The sequence below is a fragment of the Leptonychotes weddellii genome, chromosome 9 (assembly GCF_054177405.1).
Source record: "Leptonychotes weddellii isolate Sample4059 chromosome 9, ASM5417740v2, whole genome shotgun sequence".
Taxonomy (NCBI): Eukaryota; Metazoa; Chordata; class Mammalia; order Carnivora; family Phocidae; genus Leptonychotes; species Leptonychotes weddellii.
This window is the reverse complement of record NC_138377.1, coordinates 26,537,762-26,546,937: the sequence shown is the minus strand read 5'-3', so window position 1 is coordinate 26,546,937 and position 9,176 is coordinate 26,537,762. Positions and strand designations below refer to the sequence as shown.

At 39.7% G+C, this 9,176-nt stretch overlaps 1 long non-coding RNA gene across 1 annotated transcript in view; it reads left to right on the top strand.

Annotated features, from left to right (window-relative positions):
• LOC145723247 (uncharacterized) overlaps positions 1 to 9,176 on the top strand; it is a 19,357-nt gene that overhangs the window by 3,156 nt on the left and 7,025 nt on the right. Inside the window, exon 2 of the long non-coding RNA XR_014148169.1 lies at positions 2,736 to 2,811. This is a non-coding gene — a long non-coding RNA (uncharacterized LOC145723247). The remainder of the gene's footprint in view (positions 1 to 2,735; positions 2,812 to 9,176) is intronic.

The window sequence follows — 9,176 nt, the reverse complement described above, 5'->3', positions numbered from 1 at the left end:
AAAAAAAAGAAGGCCTTAGGGTTCCTTGTACTGCTTCGAGCATGTCACCTGGAGGGGTCAGTGCAGAAGCTTCCTAGCTGACCCTCTTGTTTCTGCTCTGCTCGATCACATCTCCTTCTGGGTCTTCATAGTGTTTAAACATTTTCCTTCAGATAGCCTTGTACACTTTTTTTTTTTAAAAGATTTTATTTATTTATTTGACAGAGAGAGACACAGCGAGAGAGGGAACACAAGCAGGGGGAGTGGGTGAGGGAGAAGCAGGCTTCCCGCAGAGCAGGGAGCCCGATGTGGGACTCGATCCCAGGACTCTGGGATCATGACCTGAGCCGAAGGCAGACGCCCAACGACTGAGCCACCCAGGCGCCCCGCCTTGTACACGTTTTGTAAAGCTTCTTGCTAGGCATTTTATCTTTTTTGATTGTTACTTAAATTTCAAAAAAATTCCCACTTTACTAACTAGTTGCTATTTATATATGTGTGAAAACTCCTGATTTTGTATATTTATTTTGTATCCCACTAGGACACCGAACTCTTACTGTTAGCAGTGAATTTTCAGCTGGTTTTCTTGGGTTGTACAGGGAAGGAGTAATATCTTCAAATAATGAGAATTTTAGCCTCTCCTTTTAAATTTTTTATACTTTTAATTTCCTACTCTCTCCTGCCTGTGTTGGCTAGTAGTACCTCCAGGAAAATGTTAATAATGGTGGTGAAAGAGAACATACTGACTTCTTGACTTTGGTGAGACTGCCTCTCCTAGGTCCTGATTCACCCTAAGTCAGGCGTAAGGAGATACATCATGTTAAGAAGTATCCGTATATTGCTACTTTATTGTGCATTTTGATCAAGGTGGTTTACTGATTTTGTCAAATGCTGCTTCAGGTCTATGCACATTATTACATGATTTTCTCTTTAGGGTTATTAATCTGTTAAATTATATTAATAGTTTCCTTAATACTGAATCATATGGGAATTCAAGGAATAAACCCCACTTGGTCATGATGTATTAGTTTTAAATGAGCTGTTAAATTCACAAACGCTATCCATACCTGAGATTGATCTATAGTTGGTTTGTTTTGTGCAAGCTTTGACAGATTTTATTATTACTATACTGACTTCATAAAAGGAATTTGAGCATTTTCCTTCTTTTTCCATGCTCTGAGACAGTGTGCGTTAGCATGATCTACCTTTGAGGGTTTGGTAGAATTCCTCTATGGAACTTCCTGGTGCCATCTTGGGAGTCAATTCTTTGACAACTTTCTCTCCTTTTCCCCATGGAATAGACCTGTTGTGATTTTCTCTTCCTTGTGTGTTGGTTTTATTAAGTTCTATTTTCCTAGAAAATTGTCCATTTTATCCCTACTGACATGTTGTAACTCTCTTAATTTCCTCTGTATCTATGGTTATTGTCCTCTTAACCATTTCTCATTCTGTGTCTGTGTACTTTCACCCTCCCTCTGCTGACCTGAGCCAATGGTTTGTTGGGAGTTGGATTCTCAGGGTAGTGGACTACGAGGAGATTTGGGGGCACAGATGTTTATCAGAGAACACAGCTAGAATCAACACCTGTGGAAGGTGGGGGGTGGGGGTAGGAGCAGCAGAGGAGAAGTAAGGCAGGGCCACTGACAACCTCTGACGACTTCTCAGGCAGCTCTGGAGCCGGAATGTTCCTTCAGAGTTGTTCCCTATCGGGCCAGCTGGTAGGGATGGCCAGGCCTCTCTCTTCCTCCTTTGAAGAAATAGTAGATCTGAGTGATTCCAGAAGAGGTGTCCACTTGAGTGAGGTGGCTCTCCTCAGCTGAGGCAATCCCCAAAGTTGTTGGCAGCTGAAGCGACCAATCTTTCAAGAAGAGACAATTGGCGTGTCCCCCACATGGGTTATCGATGTTTTACTTCTGGAAGATTCTTTTTGACTTATTTATTGCCTCTGCTGTTTTCCCCCTATCAATTTCTGCTTTTATCTGTATTAGTTCTCCTGTCTTCCTTTCATTTCTTTTCTTGTTTATTTCCTGACTTTTTGAGTCAGATGCCTAATTCATATGTTTGGTTTTCTTTCATGTTTATTTTTATAAATATTTTTAAGGTTCCACAATTTCCTCTGAGTGTGACTAGCTGTATTCTGTAGGTTCTGATACATCTTTGTTATTCTTTCTTTTCCTTTCTAGGAAGTTAAAAATTTCTGTTTGTATTTCCTTTTGGCCCCTAAAGTTGTTTAAGAGTGTTTAAAATTTGCAGATGGAAGGAACTTTGTTTTCTGAGGGTTATTAATTTCTAATTTTATTGCCTTTCACTTGAATATGTTGTCTGTGCTATTTCTACTACTTGAAATTTACTGAGGCTTTCTTTGCAGATTTAATATATGGTCAGTTTTTACGAAAGTTCCATAGGCACTTGAAGAGAAGGAATGGTTTTAATTTTTAGGATACACGGTTTGATGTGTATCAATTTGGACAGACCTTATTAATTATTTAGGTATTCTATATCTTATTTGTTCTTTGTTCCAGGTAAGTGCTTTTTGGCCTAAATTCTATCTTAGCTTATATTTAAGACTGTGACCTCTGCTTTTTTGTTTGTTTGCTTGCTTTGACCTAGTATGTCTTAGCACAGATTTCTGTTTCCAACCTTGCTGTATACATTTTTTTTTGTGTATATATTTTATATGTTGCATAGAGGTAGTTTTTGCTTTGTGATCCAATCTGATAATCTTTTTATTTTACTTTTTTTACAATTTTTTATAGTAATCTCTATACCCAGCGTGGGGCTCAAACTCATGACCCTGAGAGCAAGAATCATATGCTTTATTGACTGAGCCAGGTAGGTACCCCCTGAAAATCTTTTTATTTTAACAGGTAAGTTAAGCCATTTATATTAATTGATGTGACAGATAATATTTGGTTTCAGTTCTATCATTTTGATTTATATTATGTTTTCTGAATTTAGAGAAGTTCTTATTTTTTTTTAAGATTTTATTTATCTGAGAGAGAGGATGGGGGGGAGGGGTCGAGGGAGAGAGAGAACCTCAAGCAGACTCTGCTGAGTGCAGAACCCCACACGGCTCGATCTCACAACCCTGAGATCATGACCTGAGCCAAAATCAAGAGTCAGATGCTCAACCGACTGAGCCACCCAGGCACCCCATGTTTTGTTTTGGTTTTTTAACCATATGGTCTTTTTTCTTTGCAATGGGTCTCTGGGCAGTCCTTCTGCTATTTAAAAAGGTATCTATTTTTGTTTGTTAACAATAATTTGTAATGTAATTGTGTTTAATGCCCTTAGTCCTCTGTTTCTTTCTTTTTTCTTTAAAGATTTTATTTATTTATTTATTTATTTATTTATTTATTTATTTATTTATTTTACAGAGAGAGAGAGAGACAGCGAGAGAGGAAACACAAGCAGGGGGAGTGGGAAAGGGAGAAGCAGGCTTTCCTGCCGAGCAGGGAGCCTGATGTGGGGCTCGATCCCAGGACCCTGGGATCATGACCTGAGCCAAAGGCAGGCACTTAACAACTGAGCCACCCAGGCGCCCCTAGACCTCTGTTTCTTTAGAAAATATCTATTAATTCCTTACTAAGAGAAGTTAAAAAGTTAATACGTCTTTTCACTTCCATTCCGCCTTTTTTTCCTCCTTTTTTCCTTCACCTGATTTTTGTCAATGTTCTCTTTCTTAGCATTTCTTTCGAACTGTTACATAGACTTTGACTTTGATTACTTGTTAAGTTTTAATTTTTTTTCTTTTAAGAGAGAGAGCATGCAAGCAGGGAGAGGTGGGAGGGGTAGAGGGGTAGAGAAGAGAATCTCAAGCAGACCCACTGAGCATGGAGCTCGATGCTTGATCTCTCAACCCTGAGATCATGATCTGAGCAGAAACCAAGAGTTGGGTGCTGAACGACTGAGCCACCCAAGAACAAATAAGATATAGAATACCTAAATTACTTGTTAAATTTTAAATGATATCTTTGGTTCCCATTTTTACGGATGAGATCATCTGTGAACTCACTCTACCGTCCCTAACAAGATTCCTCTCCCTCTCTCCCATTTTTTATTGTATAATTTTTACATTGTCAAGAATAACACTTTCCCTGACATGGGAAGTGCCATTTCAATATGCAAATTTAAGATTGAGGCAAGAGCTCTTGAATTTTACCTTTACATGTTCTTCTCATTGATTGTTTTGACTTTCTTCTTTCTTTCAATTGAAGGCATATCTAGGGGCGCCTGGGTAGCTTAGTTGGTTAAGCATCTGCGTTTGGCTCAGGTCGTGATCTCAGGGTCCTGGGATCGAGTCCCACACTGGGCTCCCTGCTCAGTGGGGAGTCTGCTTCTCCCTCTGCGTCTCCCCCTACCCCAGTTTGTACTCTCTCTCTCACTCACTCTCTCTCAAATAAATAAATAAAATCTTTAAAAAAAAAATAAAGGCATATCCAGTTTAATTCATCTGTTCTCCGTCTGTTTTCTCTAGCCCTTTTTTGTTATTCCTTTGCTGACATTTCATTTTAGTCTTTGCTTTTATTTCTATCCTCTGTGTCCCTTATTACCTTTTCCTATAATGTCTGTGCTCCCTGTGCTCCTTCCAAATTTTGCTTTTTTTTCCCTTTGACATTTTTCTGAGTTATTCTAGCTCAGATTTTATTCTCCTCTTGAAGCCTGATATCTCCTCCTTGATATCTTACATCTGTGCTTTGTGGATTTTCCTTTGCAGAAGCAATTACTTCATTAGGTTATTTTAATTCTTAGCAAAATATCTGCCAACCATTTCCATCCATTTCATTGTAACATTTTTCTGATAGCAATTTTATCTGTTGGTAAATTTTATTGTTCTTCTCCACCTTTTTTTCCCTTATGGTATCTTTGTATCAATATTGTGTCAGTCTCCTTATGATTACTCACCTTTGAGTGAGCTATGTTTTTGTGGAAGCTATTTGCAGGAATTTTCCTTGGGGTAGGGCAGCAAGTAACTTTTAAGGCTTCATAATTCAAAGGCTCTCTACTATCTGCTGCTGAAGAGACTGCCTTCTACAAATATGGCTCATCTGGTGATTCTTCGTGTAGTTAGTTGCCACTGTTTCTCTGATGCCAGCCAGATCCAGGAGGTCACCTGTCACCAGCCCTGATCATTTCAGTTCCCATACTTGCTTTGTAAATAAGAGACATTTGCACTTTGGGTGAGCCTCGTCAATTTCAGCAAGAGTATTTTATGGCACATTTGTAGATATCATACCACAGAACCTTCTTGCAATTCTCTATTTCTCACCTTTACATTCTACCCTATTTTAGCTGCTTTGGGGCATCTTTTAGCATATTTTGAAGGCTATGAATTATATTTGTCTCCTAGTATTGCTGAAATTGAATTTGTGGTTTTTCTTTTTCATTTCTTTATTTCTTCTGTATAATTTCCCGGAGAATGGAAATGATACTGATTTGGATACTTTGTTTATATCAGAAGTTCTGAAAAATGACCTTCTTAAGAGAAAAACCAAATCCTGTCATTCCCAGCTTGAAATTCTTTGTGGCTTCACACTTCATCTAGAATAAAATCTAAATTCCTTTGTACTAATAAATCTTGTGTGGTGGCCTAGCCTCTGTTCATCTGTCCAACTTCACCTTAAATCTCCCTCACATACATCATGCTCCAGCCACATGGATTATCTTGGGGCTCTTCGAACATTCCAGGTTCTTGCTCACCTAAGGGTTTTTGTCCATTAAACACCTCTTTCTCCTCTCCCTCTGGTCTCAGCATTCTTTACATTAGCTCCTTCTCATTTTATAGGTCTGGGCTTAAATAACACATTTAGAATGATGCCTTCTCTGACCATCCTATTCCAGCCCCTTGCTTGTGATGGCAGTAGAAAACACCACCCCAAAATATGTGTGCTTGGCATATTGATAATTCTGAGCTGTAGGAACTTGAGAACCAGCAAATGAAAGGAGAGGCTTTCTCTGAACTCCCCTATATGCCTAAAGATAGATCCTCCAAAAGGAACGCACTTGCAATAAATATCCTTCCCTGGAGTTTCATTAACTAGGAAAGATGGACTCTTATCACAGGAGAGGAGCCTAGAAGCCGACCCCTACACCCAGACAAACTTTGTCACAAACCATCGTACCTCCCATCAGTTCTTCTAAGGGCCCATTCATCTTTCCTAAAAACCATTTACTCTCCCCTAGAGGCCTACATCCCACTCCCCTTTCCCTATTAAGATCGTATGTAATCCTGAATTCTAAGGGTCTTGGGGAGTTACTCAGTTTTCCCGGATTCTCCCATGTATATATGTGGTATACATGTTAATAAGCTTCTGTTTGTTTTTCTCTTGTTGATTTGTCTTTTATCATAGGGGTCTCAGCTAGGAACTCAGAGAGCAGAGGGAAATTATTTCCTCACCACACTTGCTTCTTTCATGGTATTTCATAAATTTTGTGATTATTTATTTGTCTCTTTCCCTTCTCTCTCTCCTTCCTTTCTTCCCTCTTTCCTCTTTTCTTTTCCTTATTTCCCTGCTTCCTTCCTTCTCTTCCTTTCTCTCCCTAAGCTTTAGGAGGACAGTGAAAGAACTATGATTATCTTGTTCTCTGTTTATCTTCAGCTCCTAACACAGTGCCTGTCCATCAACATGTGTTCAGTAGGCATTTGTTAAGAGAATACATTAACACATGAAGATTGTTTTCACATATGAGTGTCTTATTTCAGTAGGGAAATTGATAGGGTCTGTTGTTTGCATTAGAGAACAAACAAGTTGGAAGGAAGTCTGGAGACCATTTCTTAGAAGAGTTGGTTATAGGAATAAGGGAGATTTCATTTTGGAAAAAAGAGAAGTTTGGAGGTAGAAACTTCAAACACAGAAGTTTAATCTTGTAGAAAAGTGGTTTTCATCCTCAGAATCACCTGAAGGGCTGTTGAAAAATATGGAATCCAGGCTGTTTGCTGATCTTTGATTCACTGGGTATGGAGTAGGACTAGAGAATCTGGAATTTTTTGTTTGTTTGTTTGGCTTTTTAACCCCAGCTAGTTCTTTATATCAGAAAGTGTTGGGAAATGCTATCTTATAAGAGGCAGTGTTGTTGTTGTGGGAAAAACTGGAACGCATGGGTTGAAGCCATAGAAAGGTGACTTTGGACAAAGGGAAGTTGTTTCAACCTAGAAAGGCACCAGAGAGCTGAGGCTGCCTCCCTGGCGGGATGCCCATTAGAGCCTGTCAACCCTCCAGGGGCCAGTTTTGCTGTGGATCTTGCAGGGGGTGAATGAGAGCTGTGCTAATGTGGCTAAAATCTTGGGTTCAAGGTTTTAAATGATTGGGGCTCGTCGGTATGGTGCCAGTGGGGAAAGGCAGGAAATAAGAATAGTAACAAACAAGAACCAAAAAGAAAATTACATCCACAAAACCGAGCGGGGCTGGAAGCCCTACAGGGGATGTAAAGAAGCCCTCGGAGGCCTGGAAGAGCAGAGGAAACCTGACATTTTTGGTACAGGTAGAGCCACAAGACAAACGACAAGTGCGATGAAGTAAACTGCCATCTCAGTTAGTAACTAGGTTATCTTAAAGAGCAAGGGTCTCAGCAATGAACTTGCCCAACCATTTTGCATTCGCAAATAGAAAATTATGAGGAAACATGAGAAAACTGACTACAAAGAAGCAGCGGGAGGAGGAACTTTCCAGAAATTGTTTCTCTGTGGTGGGTAATTCCCCAGGCAGTCCCAGGGGGGAGGGAAGCCTGTTGCCATTCTGAGGGGGGCCACAAGTCAAAAGCAAAAGGTCTGGTTTGTTTCTGGATCCAAAGGCTGGCTCTAAAAACTCATCCTAGACTGGCCTGAGGGAGGTTCAGAAGGGCAGGACTCAACATCATCATCAATAAATGTTAACATTTATTAAGTCACAGATACTACCTATGATTCCATCCTCATAAAAATCATGAATGATGGATCACATCATCCCCATTTACCAACAGGGAGACCAAGGTTCTGAGATGTTATGTATGTTGCCCAAAGGAACATCACTATTCCCTGAACAAAAGCCTACTGAGTATTTTCTAGGGACTAGTAAGGGAAAGAGAGGCCAGATTTGAACTTGTATCTAACTCCAAAGCCCACACGTTTTTATCCATGTTTTTAAAGATTTTATTTATTTATTTGACAGAGAGAGACACAGCGAGAGAAGGATCACAAGCAGGGGGAGTGAGAGAGGGAGAAGCAGGCTTCCTGCCAAGCAGGGAGCCCGATGTGGGGCTTGATCCCAGGACCCTGGGACTATGACCTGAGTCGAAGGCAGATGCTTAATGACTGAGCCACCCAGGCGCTCCTTTTTCATCCATTTTAACAAAGGGTCAGTTTTAAATAATAAAGAAAATGCTATCACAAACCTGTAAGAGAAATTCCAAGAATCCAAAAGAAAAATTGACAAAGGGCATGAATAAACAGTCTTCCAAAAACTTAATACAAGTAAATTTAAAGGACATATGCATGGGGTATAAAAATTTAAGGACATCACAATAAAAGGAAGGCAGAGAACAAGCAATGGCATATTTGTTGGAGAATATGGAAATTAGTGCAACTGCTTTGGAGGGCAAGTTGGCAGACAGTACCTGTGAAGATTTCAAGTGCACATTCCCTTTGGGGTGCCTGGGTGGCTCAGTCAGTTAAGTGTCTGACTCTTGATTTTGGCTCAGGTCATGATCTCAGGGTCCTGAGATCGAGCCCCGCGTCAGGCTCCATGCTCAACAAGGAGTCTGCTTGAGGATTCTCTTCCTCTCTTTCTGCCCCTCCCCCCCCCAAAATAAATAAAGAAATCTTAAAATAAATTCACATTTCTTTGGCCCAGAAATTCCACTCTAGGATTTTGTAAATATGTATATATATATGTATATAAAATATGTCAAATATATAAGTATATACATACATACACACACACATATAAGCAAGGATATACCTGAAGACGCTTGGGTGTTTTTGTTCAAACAAAAGACCAGAGAAGCAACCCAAATGACCTTCAATTGGAGACTTAGTAAAGAAATCACGGTAAAACACAAAATGAGAAAAAAAATTTACAAAGCCCACAGTTAACTACTAGGGGATTCTGTTCCTCAATTATGATGAGAAGACCCCAGTCATGGCAAATTGTAGAGAGAGATGTTGAGTTTTGTACTATTTAAAGATCACTTGCAAATCGGCCTTATTTTGAGTCTTTTAA